General features: G+C 34.1%; 1 protein-coding gene across 4 annotated transcripts in view; it reads right to left on the bottom strand.

The window, feature by feature from the left end:
* The window catches only part of LOC131432983 (uncharacterized), a 701,653-nt gene that overhangs the window by 392,878 nt on the left and 287,869 nt on the right, over window positions 1–20,906 (bottom strand). Inside the window, exon 3 of one of the 4 annotated variants that reach the window (XM_058599679.1) lies at window positions 14,203–14,329. The exons of the other annotated variants lie outside the window; for them this stretch is intronic. The gene's annotated coding sequence lies outside the window, so the exon portion shown is untranslated. The remainder of the gene's footprint in view (window positions 1–14,202; window positions 14,330–20,906) is intronic. 4 annotated transcript variants of the gene reach the window in all.

The following is a 20,906-nucleotide window of genomic DNA, read 5'->3' as shown; positions in this document are numbered from 1 at the left end:
TTTGCATAAGAAACGCTTTAATTTGTTGACCTATCCCAATTACTTTATGAGTTACAGAATTCTTTGCGGGTTTTCAAAGATTTTTTTCCCACTGTGCGACGGTTGCTGATCCCTGGGTTAAGAGCGTATCATTGAGCTCAGAAACAGGAGCAGTGATGTCAGTTAGATTTGTCGTTATTATTTTTTTAAAGATACGCTTTTCTGAAACACAACGTATTTTTAATAGGCTTGGTTAAGTAAAATAGATTTTTCTTTCACGTTTGGACTGTCATTTAAATTAGTTAAAAAAAGGTGGAACTATTTGATTCGTTCTACTACTTCCGTTTCCGATTCCTTTCGGTGCTTTTATTCGTTTTTTTTTTTTGTAATGTATGAGTTCTAAATCTGCGAAAAACTTGTTCCTATCCTTACATTTATTTAAAAAATAATTTAAATCCTGGTATTGCTGCCATGCCGCATGAGACTCGTCTAGAGTTTAAGGCATTCGAGCTCATTAAAAGTTACTTTGGAAACGCTGACTTTTATTTAAATGCACTTAAAATGAACTTGTAAAATTCACCATTAATCAAACAATAGAATGAAAATTAAACACAAGAAAGATACGCTTGATCAACAGCTTGCGAACTATCGCGACCGTAATTTCGAATAGAAGTGTTCTAGAAAACGTGCCGCTACCGACAAGAAATCCAATTCAACAGTTGACTGTAGACAAACTAAAAACTAACTCACTTTTCTCAAGTCCACATTCAATTCACAAAACCAGTCCCTCTTATTGTTCTTTCAACACCAGGAAAGACCGTTCATTTCATAAGTTCAGAGTTGATTTTATCGTCCTGAAATTTAAATTACAACCGCTACAGTCGTCCTTGTCTTCGTTCTCATCTCCTCGGAGATTTGTTTGAAATTTTTTTTAAATATATAATAGATATCGTCAGCCGGCATCCAACTTCAGTGCAAGTGTTCGAACGATTTTGCAAAAGTTCAAGCTTGCCGGAAGGTTGCTACGCGACACACGGTTGAAACCAAAACAAACTTACCGGTTTAAGTGTTTCTCAAACACACTTTTCGCTCTTTCGCACAGTAGGCACCGACGCAGGAAAGACAGGATTTTGCAACATCAGAAAAGCATTAGGTTGTTGTTCCGCGAAACAACCGGAGCTGTCATCGGCGGCTTTGGATTTGTCGAGCCCGGCCTGGCCCGACCCGACAGCAGGTTTTTGAGCATGACGATTTTGTTCCGGCTTTTGGTGTTTCGTTTTCGTTTTTTTCCTGTGGTTTCTTTCGCTATGGTGATAAAACAAATATCAATCTAATTGAATATTCAAATAAAACTAAAATCAGAGCTGTAGCTGTGGAATTTCGACGGTTTGCTATCAGAAGCTGAAATATTCAACCAGGACTTGTTGCTAGCTTCTGTTGCATAATGGATCTGCTAGAAATACGCGTCATACCAGTCTGGCATGCTTTTTTTTTTACTCAAAATTCATCAAACCGTTCATCAAATTGGCTCAGATCGTTGAAATGGTAAACATAAGCTATCGAGAAATTTTATATGGAGTTGTTTGAATAGTTGATGCGACAAATGAACGAAAAAAATCAAACCAATCTTGAACAACTAAAGACTGTACTCGAATAAAATGTAAGACAAGCATGAAAATAATCACCAAAGTTTCACTCTAAGTCTGACAGCTTTGAAACTCGATAGGAATAATTACCTACGTATTCGTCAATCATTCAATTTTCTCTGCAAGACTAAATTCCCGCTATGGGGCAGTTCGTACCCGAAACCCAACCCGAACCAGGAAAATAAGAAGAAGAGTTGCAGAAGAAGAGAAGTTTGTCGGGTTTGGGTCGGGTACAGGTGCCGATCATTTCATTTTCGTCGGGTTCGGGTCGGTTTTTTTTCGCGTTTTGGGACTTTATTTAGGTTTTGGTGAAAAATTAATCTCGGGTTCGGGTCGGTTGTTTTTCGCGTTTTGGGACTTTATTTAGGTTTTGGTGAAAAATTGATCTCGGGTTCGGGTCGGGTACGAGTAAAAGTTTATTATTTTCAATCGGGTACGGGTCGAATTCGGGTTTGAAAAAAAAGCTTACCCATCTCTTATGCCCGCTCCTAGGATTTAACCTTAAAACTATTGAGCCATCTTTCTTACACCTACTTTCATTTCGTTTTTATTGAACTTTTTCATCAAATCTTTGTCATCTTCAAATAATTTTCAACATTTTATGGAGAATGTCTTGTTGGTGGAATGTCGAGATGAAATTTTTTTCTGTCACCAGAATTGAGATAATTGGTAAAAACAGCAAGAGCTTTTAAAAAAGTCAAACAAATGCTTGAATTTGTATGGGGTTCACACTTCAGTTCCATCATAGAACTTTGAACGAAGTATTGATGGACAACACAAAACCATTCATGTCCTAATAAAATCCATAAATTTAAGAGTTTTCATATCTCATTTGAACATTGCGCTTATTCACATAAACGGAGTGGTTATTCATGGTACAGAGGGGTCTCGTATCACGCGGTTTACCGGGGGCGTGAAAAGCGAATCCGCGATAAACGGGACCCAGAGCATATGGGATTTCGACTGATAGGGGGTGTGAACGGATATCACGCTTAGGTCGAAACATAGAACTATACGATCTTCGGCAAACTTGTTGTAGATCCTTAGATCAACAATTTGGTGTAGTTTGACAGACAATTAGTTGAGAATTGCTCCACCAGAAGCTCTATGAAAAGAGCATAAAATAATTCATATGTTTACAATAGAAAAAACAGTTTGAACTTGAAATATCGCGCATCGTATTTTAGCATCTGGAATCGTCTAAAAACTTTCGAGAGACTCAACACTTACTTTAACAAGTTGAAAGTATGTGTCCGAATCACTCCATCAGATGGAATTAGTGTGCTTGCTATGGTACAACTTTCAATATCAAAATTATGCTCTAGTGCGAAAACTAAAAGATTTATAGCGACTTTGTCTTCCACAAAAATGTTCGGAATGTGTCGGTCTACTTTATGAAAATCGTATTAGTTGGAAACTCACCCACCCAGTGGCGCTGGTGGGATCGCAATTTTGCCAAAGAAAATTGATTATATTTAATGAGATGAGAGTTCGTGTTTTCGGAAAGAATGTTCCGAAGCTCAAAACAGATCAAATAGTGTAAACAGCAGTTAAAATTTCTCTCATTGGTAACCTTAGTGTGCAATTCAGAGTTGGAAATTACTGCAGCTCAAGATCATGTTGACTTATTAAAATGATTTCTTCAAGAGGGTTTTCTAGAGTTTCGATAACCATTAAATGAACGAGTTTTTATTGTATCTACAAGATGGTCTTCTATAACTAAAAATCAAAGGTTTTGACTGTTTACATAGTTGGATATAATATTAAGTACATAAATCGTGACATGTATTACTTATTTGATTTAAATTTTTATTTTTTATTGTAATGGAAAAAGCCCAATGAAGCGAAAATTTCATAGTGTCGCTCATCATCAGGCAACAAATCTCTTCCTCTTTTATGTCTACGAATTACGATAGCTATAACTGATTACGATAGCTCCTATAACTGAACCTACCACTGAAGAACTAGAAAGATAGTTTGAAAATAATTGGGAACAATTAATAAAAAGATGATACATTTAAAAGAGACGTAATCAGATAATGCTGATTGAATTTTCAAGAATGTCTAAATTCAGATTTTTTAACAAGTCAGAATAATCAGCTCGAGATTGTAACAAAATCGGATACGCAAACGGCCTAAGAGACATTTGGGCGAACGGATAGAAATTGCAAATCGAGGAATTTATAACGCTACTGATGGCTTGAAAAATTGTAAGGAGCCAAAGGAGACTACAAAGAGTGAACCGGAGAAGTTTATTCTTAATGGATTCGACGCGTTGGATGTCGAGTTAACAATATGGAGCCAAAATAACAGCACCATTTTCAAGTATGGCGTGAATCAGTTCACAATATATAGCTATTAAATCATCACACATTTAAGATCATGTGGTAATCTACGTTGTATTGAGCACTGGCGCATATGCTTGGACAGGAGGACAAACGTTGTACTGAAACACCCTCTATTATGTAGTGAAAGATCTTCCGAACAACTTTTTTTTTACATGCCTTTTTTCAATGCGGTTCATGTTCATTGATTCAGGGCTTCAGTCTTTTTCAAGGCTACCTGAATCACTAACAGTATTTTTAAAGACTAACAATTAGTCAGCCAAGGCTATACAAAGAGTGATATTAGAGTGACTAAGAAATTAATCAGCCTTTTTAAAGGCTAGCTATTCAAAGAACTATTATTCAAAATTCCATTCATTTCAAAAATGCCTGCGTCCAATCGGAAAGGCAACAAGCCTTAGGCTAAAAATAATTCAATACGGAATAAATCACAATCCGTCATTCAACATTTTTCTAATAACATTCACGATCCTATAGAATCTGAATGTAAAAATAAAAGACAACGGACGGATTTCCCTTCCGTTGATCCTATGCCGTCTAACAATATTTACGAGATTCTTCCTGAATCCTATTGTAGCGACATAGAAGAAAATTCTTCAAAAATTCCCAAAATGGACGCTTGTCGTTCTGGGAAGAAACATCAATCTATGCCACCAGTGACGGTGATGATTTCCGACTTCAAAGCATTCCGTACTGAGCTTTCTACTTTTCTCCCGGAAGTGAAAGTCTTATTTCAAATCGGACGAAGAGGAGAATGTCGAGTCTTGGTTGATGTATTGGATGATTATGAACGTCTTATCCGATATTTGTCCGAGAAACTTCATAAATTTTATTCATATGATATAAAATCAGACAGACCCTTCAAGGCTGTCTTGAAAGGATTATCAAATGATCAAAGTATTGATGAAATTAAAAATGAACTAAAAGAATTACTTGGTTTTGCCCCTTCCCAAGTAATACTTATGAAAAAAAGAGCGAATGGTACTTCTAAACCACGCTCTGGAATTTCCCATGAACTTTACCTAATACACTTCAATCGAAGTGACGCAAGCAATTTGAAAACTTTAGAAAAAGTACGTTTCATTTCCCACATTAAAATTCATTGGGAACATTATAAACGGCATAATCGTATTGCAAACTTAACGCAATGTCGTCGTTGCCAAGGCTTCGGCCATGGAACCAAAAATTGCCATATGGATATACGGTGTTTGAACTGTGGTAAATCGCATTCGAAAGACGTTTGTCCAATGAATGAAACCAATGATAAATTTTCATGTTCAAATTGCGATAGAAATCATAAACCCAATTATTTGAAATGTCCTGTCAGGAAAAAAATTTTAAACGCTCGTTCGCTTAGACAAGAAGTCAAATCAACGACCTTAAATTTACAGAACATACCTGAAAATTAAAAAACCGTTACAAATGCCACGCCTAATTCTTCTAAGGCACTGATTTCTTCGAAACAAAATACAGGTACGCCTGCCAATTCGTCTTCTAACGAAAACAATTTATTGACAGGTAGATCGACCTCGTCATCATCTTCTTCTAATGTCAGTTATGCTAGTATAACAGGTAGAAATCTACCACTTAATTCTTCTAATGTAAATAATCAAAACACAGGACCATTTAGGGGTTAGCCAAATTTTGTGCTAGGGCACATAACCGTTTTCATTATTTTTACGTTTCGTCTTTGACTCATCAGTGCAGAGCAGTTCAAATTGAACTGCTTAGTGCTAAACTCGGACCGCCTTGCAGTTCATCTTCTAACGAAAAGAATTTATTAATAGGTAGATCGGCCAAATCATCTTTTTCTAATGGCAGTCTACCTACAAATATTCCTTCAATGCCATTCGTTTCTTTAAATGAAGTCGATTTAGGCGATATAACTGAACATAAAATGATCTACCTACAAGATCAACTTTTTCAAATGATCATCCAAATGAATTCGACTTCATCACTTTTTGAAGCATTTCAAATCGGATGGAAATTTGCAAATAATATTATAATGAATTTAAAATTTAACAGTGATGTTAAATAATTATTTGAATATTTTAAATTGGAATGCTCGATCTTTGAAATCGAGTGAAGATGAATTTTATAATTTTCTCGAAGTTCACAAAATCCATATTGCCATTGTGACACAAACTTTTCTTAAACCAAATGTCAAATTGAAAAGTAATCCACATTATGTGGTTCATCGATTTGACAGGTTTACTGGAATGGGTGGTGGAGTTGCCATTTTTGTCCAACGGCAAATTAAATATCGAATTTTACCTTCTTTCAATACTAAAGTTATTGAAAGCTTGATAATCGAAGTTGAAACCATTAATGGAATTTATTTCATCGCTGGAGCATATTTGCCATTCCAATGCACCGGCGAACAATTAAATTTCTTTAAAGGCGATTTGCAAAACCTCACAAGATATCGATCGAAATTTTTCGTAATAGGGGACTTAAATGCTAAGCATGTTCAGTGGAATTGTAGGCGAAATAACAGTAATGGTAAAATACTTCATAATCAACTCTCAGCTGGTTACTTCACAGTTCTTCATCCCAGTAATCCGACTTGTTTCTCTTCCGTGAAAAACCCGTCTACAATTGATCTGGTTCTAACAGATCAAAGTCACATTTGTAGTGAACCGATTACTCATGCTGACTTTGACTCAGATCATCTTCCAGTAACATTCAGACTTTCCAACGAAGCTATAATTAATCCAATTAGTTCTATTTTCAACTATCATAGAGCTAATTGGTTGGATTACAGATCTCACATTGAAAATCATGTGGATCATGAAACTATTTTAGAAAATTCTGCGGACATCGACACAGCAATTGACAATTTGAATCATTATATTATCGAAGCTAGAAGTCTTTCAGTTCCTAAAGCTCAAACTAAATTAAATTCTCCTATCATCGATGACAATCTTCAACTGCTCATTCGGTTGAAGAATGTTCGTCGACGACAATATCAACGTTCTCGTGATCCTGCTATGAAAAACATAGTTAAGGATTTACAAGAAGAAATTAAACATAGATTTACTCATTTGCGAAATGAAAATTTCGCTAAAGAAGTTGAACAAATTAAACCATATTCTAAACCGTTTTGGAAATTTTCTAAGGTTCTTAAGAAACCTCAGAAACCAATTCCTGCTCTCAAGGAAGGAAATCAAATACTTCTTACGAATGGCGAAAAAGCTCAAAAACTTACTCAGCAGTTTGAGAGTGTACACAATTTTAATTTGAACGTTGTGAGTCCTATTGAAAATGAAGTCTCACTGAAATATGATCCTATTTCAACCCAAGTGTTATCACACGATGACATTATTGAGACGAATTTTGATGAAATTAAATCAATTATTAGAAAACTTAAAAACATGAAGGCTCCTGGTAATGATGGAATTTTTAATATTCTTATTAAAAATCTTCCAGATGTTACCTTGAGACTCCTGGTTAAAATTTTCAACAAGTGTTTTTCATTAGCTTACTTCCCAAAAAGATGGAAAAACGCTAAAGTAATTCCTATCCTCAAACCTGATAAAAACCCAGCAGAAACATCAAGTTATCGACCAATTAGCTTACTTTCTTCTATCAGTAAACTTTTTGAAAAAATTATCTTGTTGAGAATGATGTCTCATATAAATGAGAATTCAATTTTTTTACCAGAGCAGTTTGGATTTCGTCATGAACATTCAACTACTCATCAACTTGTCAGAGTAACGAACATGATAAAATCAAATAAATCTTCTGGGTTATCCACTGGAGTTGCTCTTCTAGACATAGAAAAAGCATTCGACAGTGTTTGGCACAAAGGTTTAATAGCAAAAATGTCTGATTTCCAGTTTCCTATTTATTTGATCAAAATGATTCAAAATTATTTAACTGATCGTACTCTTCAGGTTAGCTATCAGAATTGTAAATCTGAATTGCTACCCGTACGAGCCGGTGTTCCGCAGAGTTCGAGCGTAGCTCCAATCTTGTATAATATTTTCACTTCTGATCTTCCAAATCTACCCGTTGGTTGTCAGAAATCGCTATTCTGTGACGACACAAGTCTGTTAGCCACAGGTAGAAATCTAAGAGTGATCTGCAGTCGCCTACAAAGAAGTTTAAATATTTTCAGTGATTATCTGTCAAAATGGAAAATTAAACCAAATGCAGCAAAAACGCAATTAATTATCTTTCCTCATAAGCCAAGAGCTTCTTTTCTTAAACCAAACAATAATCACATTCTCAAATTGAATGGCTTGGAATTGACATGGTCTGATCAAGCTAAATACTTAGGTTTAACGTATGACAAAAAACTCACATTCAAGGATCACATTGAAGGAATCCAGGCAAAGTGTAATAAATATATTAAATGTTTATATCCTCTTATAAACAGAGATTCTAAGCTCTGTCAAAAAAACAAATTGTTAATTTATAAACAAATTTTCAGACCAGCCATGCTTTATGCGGTACCAATTTGGTCAAGCTGTTGTTCCACCAGGAAGAAAACGCTTCAAAGGATTCAGAATAAAATTCTGAAAATGATTTTGAAGCGTCCTCCCTGGTTTAGTACAAATGAGTTACACAGACTCACAAATATAGAACCATTAGATGTAATGTCACATAATATTATAGGCAAATTCCGACAAAAATCGATGCAATCTTCAATTGAATCGATTCGCTCTCTGTATTAGTTAGTAAGTTAGTATATAAGTTTCTTTTCCCCATTACACAATACAAGTAGGTTTAGAATTTTCCCTACACAAAAATCTCAGAATTGCGGAAGCAAATAATGTCCTCATGGTAATAACCAAATCACATATATAATAGGGCTGAAAAGTCACCACTTGTGGCTGAACACCTAATTTAAATCTTAATAATTTAATTTTAACTCATATTCCAATAAATAGTTATTTAAAAAATAAATAAAAATAATGAGAGCTCGACTATTTCACACATAACGATGAGGTAACAGACATGTTTTGCGCACATAATGAATATACAGTGAAACGAAATAATTCAAAACTTAGCTTGATTTTTCAGCTCCGATGATCGATAATATAGAAACCTAAAATTATTGCGGTTTGTAGTTTATTCCTAGGAACTGATTCATGACGTATATAATCAATGCCTCTTTGAATTATAAAACTAGTTTTGTGTGTGAGTGTTCATCGGATGACAGTTTCACTCATATTAAATTTTCTGGTTTTAAGTTACATTTGTGGCACGTGTGTTCTGGGATACAGGATTTTTTCTTCATTGTTTAAATTGTGTCCGTAATTTTGATGTTCTTCCGTAACTTTCACTGACATCAAATAAAAATAGAAAAAGGAGGAAATATGACTAAGACTTCTAGAACTAATTTCCCGTACACAAGCACTATTTTTTAAACAACGTAGCAGATTTCTACCAAAAAGATGGTGGACCACCAAATTTTGTTTGTAAAACATGCCGACTTTTGCAAAATCCGCATGAATTTCAAAGTGATATATAAGATATTCTTAGTATGTAACATGTGTTAAACACTTCCATTTCTAATGGGAATGAGTACACTGAGATCTCTTTTTACGCTGGGTTAAGTTAAAAACAACACAAATACTCGAAGTAAAAGTTTAATATGACGACCATTAGGTTTATGAAGAACGTGGAATAGCCCTTCCTAGCAGGTCGAATTTCAAATTCTTCCCTGCATTCTTGAATTCGCCTGGAGGAAAAGCCAGCAAACCGAAAAGTCACTTAACACACGGAAAAAGGCATCCCGAAAAAAAAAATCGAGCACCGGAAGCATGAAACCCCACCGTAATCTGGAAAACCATAAATTTTGTTACCACTCGTGTTGAACTGGAAGAAGCCGGGCCAATCTGAACTCTGACCCGTCGACGCACAGTGGTTCGAATCAATAAAAACGTGGACATAAATCAGTAGCTGCCAAACCGTTCTTTTAATGCATATAGTTGCTTTGAAGAAATTATTTACAAATATATACCGCGTAATTTGATCCTATCATTAATTGTTCATGGCCTACTTTGACAAAAAATGTAACCATAACTTTTTTTTCTGAAGAGATAGAAATTTTTTTTCTTCTACAAAGTTTTAGAACTATTAAAAATAATTTACTTTGTCAGATATACCAAAAGTCTAGGTCGCACCGTTTCGGATATACAAAGCGTTTTTATGGCAACCCCCTTAAAATCAGTTTTTTATTCATAAATTGTTTCGAGTTATTTTGTTATGCATACTTTGTTTGGAATAATTGTAGAATTTATAAAATCGCATATTTTTGTTGAAGATAGTGCATAGGTTTGTTATTTCCTGGCAAAGTTATGCAACATTTTACCTTTTTTTTACCTAGGATAAAACCTTGCACCGAAGCGAAATATGCAACTTTATGCAGCTGATTTTTACAAAATTTGTAGGCAAAGATGTGCCCAATATCATAAAAAAAATCTAAGTGGAACTCGGTGGAACTTTTTTTTTAGGTCTTTTCAAAGTTAGTTTTAATTACTGAATTATGGCAACCCCCTTAAAACTAGTTTTCTAGTCATAACTTGTTTCGAGTTATTTTTTTATGCATACTTCGTTTGGAATATTTGTAGAAAATATAAAATTTCATAATTTTGTAGAAGCTAATGCATAAGCTTATTCTTTTCTGGAAAATTTATGCATAATTTTACTTCTTACCTAGAAAACCTTGTGCCGAAGCGAAATATGCAACTTAATGCAGCAAACTTTAATAATACTTATAGGAGAACATGTACCTTATCAAATTTATTTTCCAATGAGAATATCTTGAGTAATATTCGTGTGACTCATTTTCACCTTAACCATGAATGGTTAAGAAACAGAGGGCGCACAATAGTCCAAAACTGGGAAAAGACGGTCACAAGTCTGTACAGACTTTCACTGATTTTTAAGAGCTAATGTGTCTTCGAAGAAGTTTTACAAAATTATTCCACAACCTAATCAATCAACTAGGTAGTTAATGTTACCTAATAAATCATTACAATATGTCACTTAGTTGCATTGCATTCGATCAATCAGTATCAGACACGCTATCGTCCGAGTTTTCCGTATCGCTAATTTCTTGTTCTGCTGTAAGTTCTAGCATATCAATTGCTTCCAGTGACAATTTCTTTCCAGTTTTGATAGGTTTGTAACAAATATTCGAAATCAGTGGGTCAGACGGTACTAGGAGTCTACAAAAAACATCTGTCATCGTTTTTTCACGGCTGTTTTTCCTCGTGCCCAAGTTTGGATTTTTTTTATTTGTTTATTAATTTTTAACTTTTTTCATTCAATAAACTATAAAGGTTGTTTTATGGAATCGCTTATTTGAAACCTAAGAAAAAACCGTACATTCATGCCATTGACGAATTTTTGTATCTTTGTTATATTTTACAGGCTGTTGAAAAAAGGCTTTGTGAGAAATACCCCATTGATTATTACTATACATGCTGTGCACGTATGCAAATATATGAAAGATATTTCTATCCTATTTCCGACTACCAGTCTGGACGCGCGTAAACACGTATAAACAAGTTCATGCTTGCACGCGCAACTTAAGCAAATTGTTGCGATTTTTATTTTGTTACTTTTTACAATTGACAATATTAGAATAAATCTAAGTGGAACTAGATGCAATTTTAGGCCTTTTCAAATTTTGTTTTAATTATTGAAAATCCGAAAAATATCAAAACTTCAACACATATTTAAAAAATGGAAAAATGTTTTCTAGACAAAATATGATAAAGTATTGTTAAAGTACAAACCTTTACGAAGAGATTTCATGTTTAAACGTGTAAATAAATTGACTTATCGCGAAGCAACACGATTTTTAAGACGAGATGTTGATCGGGCGACGCTCACTGCAAAAGTGAGGTACAGAAATAGCAGACGCGTGACGCCCTCTGTTTCTTAACCATTCATGGTTTCAGCATGGCCATAGTGAAAATGAGTCACACGAAGAGTACTCAAGATATTCTCATTGAAAAATAAATTGGATAAGCTACATGTTCTCCTATAAGTATTATTAAGGTTTGCTGCATTAAGTTGCATATTTCGCTTCGGTACAAGGTTTCCTAGGTAAAAAAAGGTGAAATTATGCATAAATTTTCCAGAAAAGAATAAACTTATGCATTAGCTCCTACAAAATTATGATATTTTATATTTTCTACAATTATTCCAAACGAAGTATGCAGTAAAAAAAAACACGAAACAAGTTATGACTAGAAAACTTGTTTTAAGGGGGTTGCCATAATTCAGTAATTAAAACTAACTTTGAAAAGACCTAAAAAAAAAGTTCCACCGAGTTCCACTTAGATTTTTTTTCATGATATTGGGCACATCTTTTCCTACAAATTTTGTAAAAATCAGCTGCATAAAGTTGCATATTTCGCTTCGGTGCAAGGTTTTATCCTAGGTAAAAAAAAGGTAAAATGTTGCATAACTTTGCCAGGAAAGAACAAACCTATGCACTATCTTCAACAAAAATATGCGATTTTATAAATTCTACAATTATTCCAAACAAAGTATGCATAACAAAATAACTCGAAACAATTTATGAATAAAAAACTGATTTTAAGGGGGTTGCCATAAAAACGCTTTGTATATCCGAAACGGTGCGACCTAGACTTTTGGTATATCTGACAAAGTAAATTATTTTTAATAGTTCTAAAACTTTGTAGAAGAAAAAAAATTTCTATCTCTTCAGAAAAAAAAGTTATGGTTACATTTTTTGTCAAAGTAGGCCATGAACAATTAATGATAGAATCAAATTACGCGGTATATATTTGTAAATAATTTCTTCAAAGCAACTATATGCATTAAAAGAACGGTTTGGCAGCTAATGATTTATGTCCACGTTTTTATTGATTCGAACCACTGTGCGACGGTCGGAAGCCACCCGGCTCTGGCTCTGGCCGCAGCTGCAACGGGTAGTAAAAATAATGGGTTGACTGCACGGTCCAGTCAAATGAGCCATGGTAAATTGCTTTAAAAATGATAAAATCGCCTTGTTCTTACTAGTCCAATATCCGAAGAAAAAGAAAATAGAAAGAAAAAGAAAACGACAACTAGCTTCAGCGTCTTTCGACTTTTTTTCATATGCCAAGGCGGTTTTGATTGTCGACACGACTCCACTGACCCGGTACGGGAACCGATGGTGAACGAACACGGAAAAACTGGAACCGGTGTCGAATGCTGAAACCTGTCGAGTCCTTGCGGCGATGTTCGTTCCGCACAGGCAAAGAAACTTCTCGTTTCGGTTCCTGCTGGGATGGCGGCCGTCGTTTCTCCACCCCCTACCAAAAAAAGCGATAAATGACGGTGCGGTGAATCATGAACGAAGAAATCAAAAAAGAAAAGAACCCACTAGCGGAAATTTAAAGAAAATTGCTTCGTTCATGTGCCATGACATGGTCGTTTGTTCGCGCAGCTTCAACCTGGAACTGGCTTCGTATCCCCCTGCTGGCCAATTCGAAATTGAGAAGTCACTTTTAATGCACACATAGAGCCGGCTTAATCTTCGGAATAACTTCAAAGCTGGCTGCTCTGTTGGAAAACTAAAATCTTGACTTGAACTGCTATTCAATAGGAATTATTTTTGGCTCGTCCCGGGTTGGCGGTTCAATTCATAGGACGCTGGTCTTACAAGCCAGTTGTCGTATGTTCGAGCCCCGAACTGGAAGGATTCTTAGTGTCAGTAGGATCCATAGTACTAGCCATGCAATGATTCTGTACACTAAGAATCGGCTGCGAAGTCTGTTGAAACAGAAAGGCCAAATTCCACAAAAGGAATGTAATGCTAGGACTTTTCTTATTTTTGGCTCAATGAATGTTGCCGTGGCGATCCCTACTGCATCGAAATGGCCGAATAGCTTCACGAAAAAAAAATCGTAATCGGGTTTGAATTGGAATATTACAAAATAATCAAATATGTAAAGCAGGAATGAAATTTGAAAAAAAAAAGGTTGTTGGATGGATTGAGACCTTATCGCCTTGTTGTGACGGTAGTGACTCTCGACTGTAGTGGCAGTCTGTCAAATCCCACCAAACCTTTAATGGTAGATTGCGGGTTTTTCAGTCGTTCTTCCATGTAAAGATTTGAGATCATAGTCCGTTTATCGGGAATATACGCGGTTTTTCTACAACGGCAAATTACTTGGTAAATCAGATATTTTCTAGCCATATATTGATATTTGTTCGAGTCCTTGGTACTTCTTAAGAACAACTTTTTTTAAATTTCTTACCTCGAGCTAGCTGCAGTATCTAGTTTGGTTACATGTTGGTCACGATTGGTTATTGGGTTGTATTTTCTTTAGACTTGTATTGACGTAGGACTGGCGAAATCCCCCTTTTTGTCAATAATTTGTTTACCTGTAATAATAAAAGTTTAAGTTTAAGTTTTATTAGTTTGTATTTTAGGTGGCCTAAAGAGATATTTAATTAGAACTGTTTTTATTTTTCTTTATATTTATGTTTATGTTTTTTTTCGAGCTTAATGTTTTTTTTCGAGCTTAATAATACCTTACAAAAGGTAAATAAAAAAATTGAGATTATGAAAATCAATCATCTGATAATTATTTGCTTTTAATGATTTGTTTAGTCTTGTTAAGACGTGGAGCCGCCTTGAACTAGTTTTTAATTTGATCAATATCTAATGAGGAAAACCGTAGCTACCCTTTATCCGGGGAAATCGTTTTTCCAATTAAACTATCCTGCATGTAAAGCACACGAAGAAACAGACAAATTGAGAGCTGAAACAGCTGGCGGAGGGGTTGCTATAGAGATATGACTACAATCGATAGGTGTGGCGCCCGAGCACAGCTGTACACGCTCGGTTCTTCTATTCAATTAAGCGGTTTCTTTGTGTGTATCACAGGATAATTTCAAGACTGATTCCTCCAAAAACATGTTTTTTTTTTAATTCCACTTATTGTTTGAACAATATTTCAAAATTTTATTATTTACAGATAAACGTACAGACATTAAACTCCATAAAAAAATTTATTGATTTTATTTTTTTTTAATATAGTGGGTCTTTCTTGAAAACCAACCGTCAGAAAGCAAAGAGCAAACCAGTTTCATTTTCTGTTCTGGAATACGAGTGACACACAGTTGAAAAAACATGGTATCAATAAAAAATCGACCACAGTTTTTATTCGTGAATAATCGTGCCTGGGCGCGCATCATCTCCCCTTTTTACCTATTTTTATATATATAAAAAATAGGTATAGAATTCGCTCAAACTTTAGAAAATTTTTCCGAGGCCCGGAGGGCCGAATGACATATACAAATCGATTCAGCTCGACGAACTGAGCAAATGTCTGTGTGTGTGTGTATGTGTGTGTGTCTGTATGTGTGTTGTCAACTAAGAGGTCGAGATCTCAGAGATGGCTGAACCGATTTTGATCAAACTAGTCGCAAATGAAAGGTCTCCCCGTCACCCAAAGCGCTATTGAATGGTTTTGAGATCGGATGTTTACTTTTTGAGTTATACAAAGTTTTATGTCAAAATTTTCAGTTTTTTGACAGTATCTGTCACAATTGACCTTGAAAACGGAATATATTTTCAGACTTAGACTCTTCACGGTAATACCTATCCAACAAGCCATAGATTGTTAAAATCCGTCCATTTTTAACGGAGATATCGAAATTTTTGTGTAAGCGACTTTTTCCCCTATTCCAGCAGTAGGAGTTTTGAGCGCTGTATGACAAAGCAATGCTTGGGAGCAACGGAAAACACGATTTTTTATACTGTTACATACAATTGTTTCTAAGTACCAAAAGGATTGTGTACAGCATCCTTTTTCATGACATTTAGCCTCGGACCGATTTTAGCATGGCTCGTTTTTGGCAACATAATCGTTCGAATATGACATATATAAACCAGATGATGGCAGAATTTTTTTTAATTATTTTGTTTTAAACTACTTACAGCAATAAATGCTGGAACAACATAACATCCATACACCATTCGAATCAGTTCGTCGAGATCAGAAAATGCGTGTGTGACAAATAATTTCACTTAATTTTCTCGGAAAATTTTTTTTCTACAAATTCAGATTCATACGAAAAGTCGTATGCTCCCAAACAAAGTTCCTGCATTATGTTTGGTTCCGACCTCTGGTTCTGGAACTACAGGATGATATGTGAAACGAAATCAAAATTGTGTTACTCATTTTTCTCGTAGATGGCTGAACCGATCTAAGATTCAAATGAAATCTAAGAATCATCTAAGATTCAAATGAAAAGTTTCAATATTCTATAAAACATCTTGCTTTCAGTTGTCGATCAGAAGGCACCTAAAAATTTAATTCGTGCTATGATGTCTTAACTGATTTTCAAATATTTTGAAACAAATGTAAACTATACAGCTACTCAGGTGAATTTATCTGACTTCGGCCATACCGCTTTTAGAATTCCGGTTCCAGTATAAAATCGTTTCTCAAAGCTCAATCGTTTTCTCAAAAAAAGCCTAATTAAATTTCAGAAACAAAAATTCAAATTAAAACAAACTTATGTACAAAAATTAATTAATTTTATCCAATTATGACTTCCGGTTCTCGAATTACATGATGATGAATCTTTAAAATTCAAACCGATATAGAAGATGACAATCCCGAAAAGCTTCAAAGTTGGACTCAAAACTGTTGTAATTTATTCGTCATATGGCCATACGAATCGGTTTGGGTTATGCTGGTTCCTGAATACCGGCTCTGGAAGAACCTTAAATTACCGTAAACTCTAAAGTGGAACTTACATATCATGGCATGTTTAATCGATTATCACACTTCTAGATTAAATTCGATCCGATTTGCAGTTTCGACATTACAGAGTAATGAGTGATTAAAATCTCAAATTGTCGCTTAAAACGACGGTCATTAAAATAATGTCATGAAAACTTAAACACCGAAGAATATTCATGCAAAAAACACATGCGGATTGATAAAAATAGGTATCATCTCACTGCTAGGTGGATTAAACACGTTTTTCTGCAAACTTTTCGGTCGCGTGTACCTTCGCGACTAATTCTATATCATTTCCAAGAGTACGGAGCAATTTCCGGACAAATTTTTTTTCGAAATTTTGAAAATTATTTGGAGAAGAAATTAGGCCAGAATTTGGCAAAATTATTTCCCCGGATAGGAGCTAGTTACGGGTTCGAGTCCCATCACTGCGGTAGCTTTTTTCGTAGTTTTATTCGCATGTTATTTTTCCAATCATTTACTAATCAAATTTATTCACTTTTGTTATTCATTCACTATTTTTAGTTGAAATGCGTACTGCAAAATGTACTGTCCTTTCAAAATCGATGTACTGTAATTTCTTGATTTTTATGCCAAATGTACTGTTTTTTTGTCAAAAAAAATATACGAGCGTTATTTATACCTTTAATTTCCACTGTTAGATGGAAGAATTTTTTAATGATTGGATATCAAGAAAATATTTAGTTGGTCAAATATTACATATTCGATTTAAAAACTATTTTTACAATCACAAGAATTTCAAAACAATTAAAAACTTTATTTATTAGGATAAAAAATATGAGTATTTGTATTAACATTTAAGATGACAAGGGCATTTAAATAATGTTTAAATATTTTTTAAGAGCCACCCTACTTTTACTCCGAAAAATTGATGTAAATCAATAAAATAAAGAGCAGTAGGAAAGTGACCTTTTCAACAAAGTTACTCAACATAGAATTTCCCGCAACTTTGATACAAAATGTAATAATTTTTAAATTCATTTAAGAAAGTTAGATTCAAGATTCCAATCCAAATTTTGACCACTCTAATGACCTTTGACATCAAAAGCAACAACAATGACAACGATAAACGATAAACGATAAACGATAAACGATAAACGATAAACGGTAAACGATAAACGATAAACGATAACCGATAAACGATAAATGATAAACGATAAACGATAAACGATAAACGATAAACGATAAACGATAAACGATAAACGATAAACGATAAACGATAAACGATAAACGATAAACGATAAACGATAAACGATAAACGATAAACGATAAACGATAAACGATAAACGATAAACGATAAACGATAAACGATAAACGATAAACGATAAACGATAAACGATAAACGATAAACGATAAACGATAAACGATAAACGATAAACGATAAACGATAAACGATAAACGATAAACGATAAACGATAAACGATAAACGATAAACGATAAACGATAAACGATAAACGATAAACGATAAACGATAAACGATAAACGATAAACGATAAACGATAAACGATAAACGATAAACGATAAACGATAAACGATAAACGATAAACGATAAACGATAAACGATAAACGATAAACGATAAACGATAAACGATAAACGATAAACGATAAACGATAAACGATAAACGATAAACGATAAACGATAAACGATGAACGATAAACGATGAACGATAAACGATAAACGATAAACGATAAACGATAAACGATAAACGATAAACGATAAACGATAAACGATAAACGATAAACGATAAACGATAAACGATAAACGATAAACGATAAACGATAAACGATAAACGATAAACGATAAACGATAAACGATAAACGATAAACGGTAAACGATAAACGATGAACGATAAACGATAAACGATAAACGATAAACGATAAACGATAAACGATAAACGATAAACGATAAACGATAAACGATAAACGATAAACGATAAACGATAAACGATAAACGATAAACGATAAACGATAAACGAAAAACCGAAAAATCGAAAAACCGAAAAATCGAAAAACCGTAAAACTGAAAAACTGAAAAACTGAAAAACTGAAAAACTGAAAAACTGAAAAACTGAAAAACTGAAAAACTGAAAAACTGAAAAACTGAAAAACTGAAAAACTGAAAAACTGAAAAACTGAAAAACTGAAAAACTGAAAAACTGAAAAACTGAAAAACTGAAAAACTGAAAATGTATGTATGTATGTATGTATATGTGAAGCCACCATCAGTTCAAGGCATTACCAATGTATGCGGGTAGACTTACAGTAGATCCGAATTTAATTATCAGATAGCTTTCATATTATTACTGTTAAGAAGGCCAAAATGGGTTATTTGGACCCGGCGCCTTCCAGCAATAACATCCAGCCATATAATAAAGATTTTCGCTGTACCAGCTTAAACCCGCCTGATGGTTTGTTTGTTAGAAGGGCGCGTCTTACTCATTTCAGACCTTCAGGGAGAAACACGAAGTTTCTCCCATGTGACTCAGGTTGGCAATCCACTCCATCATCCAGTCATTCACTTGTAAGATACCCTGATGCACTCCCTGCCCCTCACCATTGTAATAAAATAATATAATATTTGTGACGAAGTACAATATAGTAAAATAATAAGACATAATATAATATCATTTAATATAATACAATACAACAAATCGTCATACAATATAACATAATAAAATATAACATAGAGCAATATAATATCACATAATATAACATATATACTACAATATATTATCCTATAGAAGGGTTCCGTCATCATTCATCATCTCCGTTCCGCTATCCACTCATGTTCGAAAACTGACAATTATAGTAAAATCTGCTATCTCTTATCGATATGTTGACTATAGTGTTTGTCCGAAGAAAAGATGCCTACATTCCGTATCTCCTCGAAGTAATGACAGCAACATTATTATATAAGTAAAATCAAATAATATAACTCATTATAATATAATATAATATAATACAATATTATATAATATAATACAATACATATAGTATAACATAATACAATATAATACAATATAATATAATATAACATAATATAATATAACATAGTATAATATAATATAATATAATACAATATACCATACTATAGAAGGGTTTCCGTTATCATCCTTCATCTCCCTCCGCTAGTCAACTCATGCGCTAAAACTGACAATTATAGTGACATAAGCTATCTCTTATCAATATGTTGACTATAGTGGTTGGACGAACAAAGATGCCTACATTCCGTACCTCCGCGATGTTATAACAGCAGCAGTATAATATAATTAAAATCAAATAATATAACTCATTATAATATAATAAAATATAATACTATATTATATACTATAATACAATACATATAGTATAATATAATACAACATAACATAATATAATACAATACATATAGTATAACATAATACAATATAATATAATATAATACAATATACTATACTATAGCAGGGTTTACGTTATCATCCTTCATCTCCCTCCGCTAGACAACTCAAGTGCGAAAACTGACAATTGTGAAATATGCTACCTCTTGCTATTGTCAATTGAACAGAATATGAAAAAATGTTTAAGGAACGATCTCACCAGTATCCTGAATCCTGTATTTAACGTATTTTCAGTAATGTGTCTTGGTCGATCGCTTTACCACCTAAATTACGTGCGGTAGACACTAAATCATGCGGCCAAGATGACGCGCCAGTAGCAAAAACGTTGAACATTCGCGATTTCGATGATAGCCATCACTATAATGATCGTCCGAGTAAAACGCAGCAAATGAATTTGAGCGATCTTACGCGACGAGTGCTCCACACGAATCACTACAAATACATCGTCCGATTGATAAATCATACATGAAAAATAAAACCTTGCGACCGAACGTAGTTTCAGCCATTTGTCGTGGAGAGCACACTAAAATGAAAAATCTGTTCTCTACAGCAACTTCTGCTACTTGTCGCAAGATGGCACATCACTTTTTAAAATGTTCAGGTACTCGTGTTAACTATTTCTATTTTGGTGGTGAAATACACGATAGCGACTTGCGTGTTGCAATAATGAAATGATATCAATATTACGAAATAAAATTTGGGATTCCGCACTTTTGATTTCAGGGCATTTTCAAATTTTCACATCACTGCATCATCAATAAAATGACTTCTTTAGCATATAAAACCATGCGAATCCGGGAGGCGGAA

Source organism: Malaya genurostris, chromosome 2, assembly GCF_030247185.1.
Source record: "Malaya genurostris strain Urasoe2022 chromosome 2, Malgen_1.1, whole genome shotgun sequence".
Lineage (NCBI taxonomy): Eukaryota > Metazoa > Arthropoda > Insecta > Diptera > Culicidae > Malaya > Malaya genurostris.
The sequence above is the reverse complement of the archived record's forward strand: the minus strand, read 5'-3'. Positions and strand labels throughout refer to the sequence as shown.